Source organism: Sturnira hondurensis, unplaced genomic scaffold, assembly GCF_014824575.4.
Source record: "Sturnira hondurensis isolate 20B ecotype Veracruz unplaced genomic scaffold, ASM1482457v3 Scaffold0002765, whole genome shotgun sequence".
In the NCBI taxonomy this organism is placed as follows: domain Eukaryota; kingdom Metazoa; phylum Chordata; class Mammalia; order Chiroptera; family Phyllostomidae; genus Sturnira; species Sturnira hondurensis.
In genome coordinates this window covers 71,004-80,382 of record NW_028075396.1, presented here as the reverse complement: position 1 = coordinate 80,382, position 9,379 = coordinate 71,004, and the positions used below count along the sequence as shown (strand labels likewise).

The following is a 9,379-nucleotide window of genomic DNA, read 5'->3' as shown; positions in this document are numbered from 1 at the left end:
ATGTGCAAGGAGCGGGGTTAGAGGAGGAGTCGGCGCGTGCGTACAATTGTCTGGAAAGCCGGAAAAGCGAGTGTTTGGAGGCAGTACGGACAACTCTAAAGGCCTCCCGCGTTCCCGGCATGCGCCGGGGCGGCGGGGTTGGCTATACCGAATTTGAATGAGGAGCTTCAGCGCTTTCGGCGCCATTTTCGAGTGATGCCTGATCCCATCGATTTAGCAGGAGAGATAAGATAACCTGACCGAGATTGTATCGCCACTAGGACTCCATCAAAAAATCTCTAAAAAAATCGCCAAAAATACGTTCGATGTAGAACAGTTCGCGGAGCTTCGCCAGGGTTCTCGCAGTCGGTAAGAGACTGAAGTAGCTGAGCGGGAGGGAGGTGGCAGTGGTAGGACCTGCAGGTGGTGGTGGGGGGTGCAGGGAATGGACACTAGGTCCACCCTCATTTTAATCACGAAAAATGTGAGGAGATAGAGTTGGGGGTAACTAGGTGTCTCCGAGTGGGTGGTGGCGGGCGGAATGTGGCGGGAGCACAGAGAGGCGGTTGGGGGGGAGGGGAGTAGCAGTTTGAGCGGGACGCTATGGGGCTGTGACTGAGCAGCCGCCACCCATCAGATCTGTCAGCACGACCTCAGAGGACCTGGACCGGGTACCGTGGAGCATCGCAGGCAGCGGCTCCTTGACAGGAGCAGGGGGATGAGCACCTCCTCCCCTATTGCCTAACTGAGCGGTCTTTTATCGCAGTTTTCTCCGCCTGTGGACGGCGGTCTTTTCGTATCAAGAAAGTTAAGGTCGGCGGAAACTGAGGACCTGGAGTAGTGGGTTCCTCCCGTCCGTCGTGCGGGACCCAGCCCAATGTATTGTCGTTGAAGCTAAAACGTGAGATGCCCTAGGAATGTGAGTTTGACTATGCAGCACTCTGGCTCTGAAAGCTTCGGTCCGGGCTGGGGTAGCACTGACCGCTTTAACAATTTGGGACAGATGGGGACGGGGCAGGCAGACTTTTGAGGTTTTAGCGGGCTCCTAGGGAAGATTTTTGCTTGTGATTTTTGTCATTTGCTCTTCCAGTGTTGTCTTTTCTTGGGGGAGTGGGTCTTGGGTGAGATAAAAGATGAGGCTTTGAGCTTGCAATTTCCTTTCTCTTTGCAATTTTCCCCGAATCACACTTTTCTTAGAAGACTGTTCTCCAGCCTTTGAAATACATCGCGTCGAGAAAAATAATCGGTGCACAATTAACGATGTTTTCCTCCTGAAAAGTCTTTATCTGGACAATTTAGCGGTAATTTTGCAACCCCCACCTTTTTCTTGGGAACTGTTTCGAATCTGAGGCGTAGAGAAGAGGGATGTATTTATCATTTACTTTAGTGATAGATTTATTTGTTAGCTCCCAGTTTCCACCAATTCTTACTCGACAACTTGAATGATTTGAGCCAGTGATGGTTTTAAGTTAATACTTTATTGACTTTAACCTTTATAAATATTTTGGATTTGGAATCCTTTTCTGAGGTGAAGGCGGCGTTAGATTAACCCTTTCCCGGCGCGATGTTTTGCGTGTGGGCTGCAGGGCGCTATGTTGAGAACAAGCAGGAGATAGTTTTGCAACAGCTATTCGGTTGTTCCCAAAAAAGGAATAATGTGGCAGAGGAACCGCAGCTACACTCTGTTCTGGGTCACTTTCGTAAAATTTCCCCCACCCCTGGAGTTGATGTAAGGATTGAGTGATTTCTTCTGTGAAGACTAGGGGACCCGCCCTCACTTACAATCTTTCTACGAAGAGAACAGGAGAGCACAATGTGCCGTTTTTGAAAGTGTGTCTAACGGAGCTCCCAAAACACTGGACTTTTTATCCCCTGATTGGCTGGAAGAAAACGGACTGGGGGCTTTGAATGTTAAACACCAGATTATAATACTCGATCTTACGAAAAATGGTATTTCTAGAGAACCACGGAAATAATTACAAAAGGTTAACATGGGTTGTTAACACTGGTCTTTAGTATTTTTTTCATAAAGGAACTTAGAGTAATTCTGAAATGTATACTAAAAGAAAAATTGAGACAATTTTTGCAAAATAGTATTCTGCTGGCAAAAATCACCAGACATTTATATATGTGCCCCTGTTCTCTGTTGGTAAAAAACTGAATGGAGCATTTGGATTTTTTTTCCTGTTGACAAAATTTTCATCATAAACTACATATATTTCTCAAATACAGATTGTGGGAGAATTTTTTTGTTTTGGTAAAAAGAAACTTTAATATTCTTTATTTTTTAATTTAATTCTTGTTCAAGTACAGTTTTCATTAATATTCTTGATGTTAAGAGTTTTCCACATTTTTTTACAAAAATTGGATATGTTTAAAAAACTTGTCACGTCTAATTTAAAATACACAGATTTTACTAACTCAGCCATTGCAGAGGGCTTAAAACTTTATTTACAAGAAATGTACGTTGCTTAACTTACACAATACAGCAGGTGAGTATGCACAGGTGCATATATATGATTTCATTTCTTTAATAAACATACTATGAAGAAAATATTGCATACAACAGTGTACCCAATGGGATTTATTTGGTCAGTTTTAAGTTGGTTTTTAATATTGCTTGGGACAGCCTTGTCAATGAATTTCTATTTATGACCAAACTTGTCATTCCATTTACTTGCATCTTGATAAAGGTTGGGTGTGGTTTTCAAAGAAAATCGGGAAATTCACTGATAAAAAAGATAGCTCTTGATCCTTTCTAAATGTTTTTCTTTTAATTTAATAGAAATTTATTTCTATGAATAGTAGTTGAAATTTTGAAACTTTGTATTCTCACATTAGGTCAAATAAGCATTGATAGGAAATATTCAAATGAAAAGATACTAAACCTTTTATAAATCTCTGCAGGGCTGTAAATGTAACATTAAGTGGAATAACTGAGTTTATAAATCATACTATTTTGGGTCTTTATAACAAGAATTACAATTACAGAAACCGTGTTCATTACCTTTTTTTCAAAGCTGTTTTATTCTTAATCATTTCATGAAAATTTCATAGAATCTCCTAATGATTTTTTATAAAATTTGATTTGATGAAGTTGTGGGAAACCTCTTTTTTCTTTTAAATGTAATTTTGCCTATGATACCTGAACTGGTGTGGATTTTGTGTGTGAGTGTGTTTACTGTTTTGTTTTTTATGTTTTAATTTTCATTCAGTTTATTATGTGACTTGGAGAGTTTTGAGGGTAGAGAAAAGCTTTCAAATTCTACCAGGCTGCTTAAATTTAAGCATACTTCTTTAATGCTTTGGTTTATGGTTTTTGTTTGTTTGGGAGGGTCATATGGGTTAGGATTGTTTTGCTTAATAAACCATTTTTAAAAGAAGTGAAGGATTCCTTTATTCAAAATACTACACCTAAAGCTTGAGAATGAACTAGCACCTAAATAAAATCCACAGCATTCAAATATGTTTTACTTTTTATGAGATGGTAGATTGGAAGGAAGATTTTGAACCCACAAATACTGTTGTGGGTTCAACAGTATTTGTGTTTCCAGCAGATGCATATACTTATTATATTATGTATGTAATTCTAATTTATTTTCTTTTGTACTGTGAAGATTAGAAAAGTCATAATACCACAGGAAAACAATGGTGAGGAAAGGTGTTGCTGCCTTAGCTCAACTCTTTTTAAAGCTGTGTTTACATATTGTAGGGGAGAGGGAACTACAGAGGTTCTCTGGTAGCATTCATTTTCATTTGTTTGTCCTTCTTACTAGACAAACAAAAGTACAATGTAAGACTTCATTTAAATACTGTCAACTGTTAATGTAGCCTTAGGTGTTTTTGTGTAATACTATTTTCTCTAATCAGATTAATATTGTTTTTAATGTTTATCATGAACTAGAGAGCTAAGGATGAAAATTTAGAAATAACTTGCATATTCTGGATTCCTTGTATCATCATCTTCGTGTACTGTATTTTTGTTTTTTGTTTTGTGGAGACTTACATGTATTTTTATTTCTGTTTATTTGTTTATTGGTATGTAGTAACAGTTCAAATGTAACAAAATACCTTAATCCAGAAATGTTGATTAGTTGATTGGGCTTAGAAAAAGAAAAATATATAGCCAAAAGACTCTATTAGGTATTTCTTCTACATGATATATAAATTTTCTCCAATTAGAGTATGAATTTACACACTTTTGAAATATTACTCTACACAAATTTCTCTCATTTAAAAAATTACTGGCCTTATGGCTCTTTCTTTTATTTCTTTTGTTTAATGAAGCTTAATGATTCCATGTTGATTTCTTTTAACCCTTTTTTATTTATTTTATTTTTTAAATAATTTTATTTATTTTTAAATTTTATTTATTTATCTTTAGAAGGGAAGAGAAGGAGAAAGGGAGAGAAATATCAATATGTGGTTGCTTCTCGTTCGTCCCCTACTGGAAACTGGCCCCTGCTGGGAACTGGCCTGCAACCTGGGTATGTGCCCTGACTGGGAATCAAACCTCAATCTTTTGGTTTGTAGGCCCGTGCTCAATCCACTGAGCTACACCAGCCAGGGCTTTTTTTAAGCCTTTAAAAAAATAGTATTGATATGATTATAACTGGAAAACACATCTTAGAAAGACTTGTCATATTTTAGAGTATTAGTGTACATGTAGTTTTGTTCTTTTTTTTTTTTCAGCAAACTTAAAAATACTGTATGCCAGGTATGTAATTAGAACTCAAACTATGACTTGCTGAAATTTGGTAGACCTTTTCTTAAGACCAAAGGATATCAATAATAAATTACCACTTTATTTCAAATGTGTCAAAAATGATATTAAGCTGTTTTGCTTTTTTTTACAAGTGACTATTAGAGCTTCAGAGTTGCCTTAATATTATGAGTAACACCAGGTTTAGGATATCACATTACTAATATGTGTTTATTTATTTGTCTGATTATTTGCATATACAAATGACTGTAAAGCCTTCCTAAAAATGTTGATTTCTGATGAGAAAATGATTTTCTTTTGCCTTTTTTCCTCCTTGACTGTCCTAGAGATGCTTAAAAGATCTTCCTTTTAGAAAAATAAGTTTCAAATATTAAAATTGGTGTTAAATATATATGAATTTTATTCTATATACTTATTAAATTATGAGGCGTTTAATATACTTTTGGTTAATCCTGCCTTTTGTACTGGAAAGACTTGTGAGTTCTAAGTATAATAATAAGCTGTTTTGTAATAAATTTGAGTTTTACTATTTCAAGGCTTTTTTTACATCATCTTTATCATCTGGTTTAATATTTGTCTTGTATTTTAACTCACTTTGCTCATTATTATTTGTTATATTTTGCTTTTCTGTTATTTAAAAACTTAATATTTGGCAGAGAGTACATATTGGTGTCTACCATTTTCCTTTTGTGATTTCTAAAGTTGATACTTTAATTTTTAGAGTGCTTAAATATAGAAAACTTTGTATCTCTGATGAAGACTGTAGATATTATTTTAATTTTTAAAATAACATTTTAAAATAACATACCATTTTTAATTTTTAAAAATGTATGCTGTTTGAACTGGTATTTGTAGATTATATGTAATGTGGTTTTTGCCTTTAAACAATCAAATATTTAGTAGAAGAGGATTAAAGGTTTATTTGCTTTTCATTTCTTTTCCTAACTCATTTTTAAGTAAAAGTGGAAAAGTCAGAGCATTATGGGTCACAAACATTACGTTGTAAATCTTTGGTAGTTGAACAATTTAATATTTTTAATTAGTTGATTGCCACTAAATCAGTAAGATACAGGTGAAACAAATTAAAAAGCTACTTATATACATTTAGTTGGTTACATCACTTCTGCTTGGAAACAAAAAAAATTTGTTCAATAGTCATCAGTTTATTACTTATTTTAATTTGTTTAAAGAGTAAATTGTATATTTTATCCTGTTACAATTGTAATGTCTTATAATATTTGGAAATATCAATACTATTGTTCACTCAGGCATGGCAAAAGACCAAAGCTGAAAATAATGCTAATTCATCATTAAAAATTTGATAATTTGGGGAGAAAGGTAGTTAAAAATTTCTCTCCATCCCTTGAGAGTTTTTTTAAACTGGGTTTTTTGAGTTTTAGAAGCACAAACTGTATCTCTGATATTTTCATTATGAGCCCTCTTTACTAGTTTTCTAATACCCATTAATACACACACACTTGCACACCCCTGCACTGCTTTAAAAATTAAAGTCCTAAAGAGAAATGGAGGCAGAAACATATTAATCTGATTTGTTTGAAGAGGTTTCAAATGATAAAGCATATAACAAATGTTTCTAATCGAGTTATCTCTATTTGAATAACATTATGCTCAAGTTAGTGTTTTTGGAGTTTTGGGTTTTTTTTAACATAGGCAAGGTTGAGGTCATTTTGAAGACCTTATCTTTGTGTTCGGGGATCCACTAGGGAACTGCAAGAGGTGAAAATCTGTTGAGTGTCTTCATGCTCTGATACATGACATTTTTATTGCAGGTTTTGACCTTTAGAAGAAAGTCAGTTCTGGAGAATAACCTGACTTCTTTGATTGTACATTTGCATAATGCATTGGAACATATTAGGAGATTAAGGTATACTAATGAATTTCAAAAGTATGCAATTTTATATCTTTGCAGTTGGCCTAAACAGTTGGTAAAGCTAGAAGTTTTAGGTGAGCTAAAAATCAGTGAAGATTTATTAATACAAAAGTCATCCTGTGAAGTGGCCAAGGTTGAATGCTCTTTTTTATTGAAACTCCAGTTTTTTTATATGATTATGTTATCTTGTATTAGGTCCACCTCCAAGTGAATTTATTTAGCCTGAAGATAAGTATATATAGGAATTTTTTCTTGTAAGGTTGTTATAGTGTTACATGTAAAAGAATTAAATAGTAGACTTTAAATCTTATAAAATGTAAGGCTTAAATCAAATGGAATTTGGTGCTTAGCTCTCTGACAAGTATAGTGATAGGTCGAACCTATAAAATTACTTGAAATTAATGAAAATATTTTAAGAGCATTTAAAGTATTCCAAGTAATAGCCTAACTAAAAGTGGCAGTTTGGTTGAAACTGAAAAACCCACTCTAAGCAGAAACTAATATCTTACTCAGAGGTACTCCAAGTAAAATATTTAAATTGTTCATATCAAAAGTTGCAAACTTTTAAAAAGTAAATTGTAGAATGCCAAAATTTCTAAAGATTTATAGTCTTCCTCCAGAATACATCCACTTTTATAGCATATTTATTTTCTCTGATTTGTATAGTTTAAAAATTTCAGATACTTAGCTAATAAATGTCTTGATTGTTTTCTAAATGGCAATCTGGTATAATGAAAATGAACTTCTTAAAATATTACTAGATTTTACTTGTATAATTTTTGTATTGTATTTAGTCACATGATAGAGAATTAACCGTAATAATTATTTAAAAAATAACTATTTACTAGGTGAGGTTTACTAAACTATAACATACTATAATTTTTCTTTAAATATTTTTTCACCTAAAAATATTTACTTTCTATACTTAAAATATAAGAATTTACGAAGGCTTGCTTTCATCAGTGTAATTTAGTCTTAAGAGTGAAGTGTAATTCTCATGGTTATAGAACTGCTTTTATTTTTAAACGTGTTTAAACAATGTTAAAATATTTTTAAAGAAGATTCTCAGATGTTTGTTTAAAAATCACTGAATATTGAGATACACATCAAAATACTAAAAATGTTAAATGTTCTGTATTAGTAGATATTAGATAGATTATCCAGGAATGCAAGTTTATTAACAGTTAAGGTTAAATAAAATGTTAAAATTTAATAGAAGGCAGTTTAATATCAGGGTGAAGTCAGGTGGTGATGTCATTATACAGACAGTGATTGAGATAAATACAATATTAGAATATCTTCTTACATTTGATTTGAGAATGTTATTTTAAAAAGCAGTTTAGTTTGAATAGGAAGAAAATAAAAATTTGCTTCCTTCTAACTTAACCAGTGTTTTCCAAGTTAGAAAATATTCAGATGAAAAGTAAAAATGTGATTTCTGAGTGTCTAAAAAAAAAAATCTAGGTTCAATTTATCACTTTGATTCCAGTTATCTTTACACACAGCCTCATTGAATTCAGTGGTCTTTTGCATATATATTGTAAATAAAGACATAAATTCACAGAATTGTTCCTAATTTAGAGAGTGTGTGATTGTGTTCTTTGAAGTTGTCAAAACTTATTGTTTGGACAAAAATTTTTAGTATCATAAAATTGTCCTCTCTATATACTGGTTTATAAACTTCCTAATTTTTTTTTTCTGTAAGTAATTTAACATCTAAAAGAATCAATGAAGATATTAACAGTTTTCTTGTATTTAGTAAGTTCTTATAGGGTAAGGTACTTTACCCTAATTTGTAGTATGTGTTATTTTAGGAGGCAAGTTAATAAGGACTTTTACTGCAAAGTGTGATTGGCTATCTTTTAATTTCTTCTTAAAGGACATTTTGTAAGGATTTTGGCGGTTGTAAATTTGCAGATCTCCTTATTTATATCTTACTAAGCCTTGATATGTGGTTTATTATGTCAGATTTTGGGAGAAAGGATATATTGTTATTTTTAGTGATAAATTTATATCTTATTTTTGCAATATGTATATTTTTGCTTAAATACATTTTAAGGTTAAATAACATTTATTTTAAAGAAAAATTCTTAATTGTTACAACAGTTATGCTGTGAGTGTTCTTATTTTATTGAAATAGTGATCTTTAGGTGTGGGAAGAATATTTGAATAAACTAAAATAAAGGAACTTATATTTTAAGCAATTTTTTAACTGTAGCAACTTTCTTTAATGGAGGGTTTATAGTGCTGCTGAGGATTCATTAAGAGTAGATACAGTTATCTTTCACATTAAAAGTTTTTGTAATGTTTACTTGAAGCCATTTTGTTGTGTATATTTTGTTCTTTTCTTGACTAGCAAATGTATCCTTAAATCTATTTCTGTTTTTTTCAAATAAGACCTAATGCATCAGAATTACATTTTCTGATAAGCATTTTCAAAATGCAATATTTAATGTGAGGATTTAAGTTCTCCACAACACAAATCACACTTTTGATATTTCATTAACATAATTGGGCTTAATATTACTTTCCTATTTTCATGGTTATAGTCACTTGGAACAAAAATGTGCAGCACATTTCAAATGTAACCATTGATACTGATTAATCTACTAATAGTTTATTAATTTATTAGTTTGTAAATGTCTTAAATTTTAAAAATCCTTTGTTATTTGCTTAGTTATTTGCTTAGTCTTAGTTTTTTATTGCATAACCTTATACCAAATACATATATTTAGTAATGTATTATCCTGTGATCCTCAGAATTTTTTTGTTTTTATTAACATTGT

The 9,379-nt window shown here is 32.4% G+C and overlaps 1 long non-coding RNA gene across 1 annotated transcript in view; it reads left to right on the top strand.

The window, feature by feature from the left end:
* The first annotated feature begins 76 nt into the window (after positions 1-76).
* Positions 77-9,379, top strand: part of LOC118983328 (uncharacterized) — a 69,317-nt gene continuing 60,014 nt past the window's right edge. Inside the window, exon 1 of the long non-coding RNA XR_005065699.1 lies at positions 77-348. This is a non-coding gene — a long non-coding RNA (uncharacterized LOC118983328). The remainder of the gene's footprint in view (positions 349-9,379) is intronic.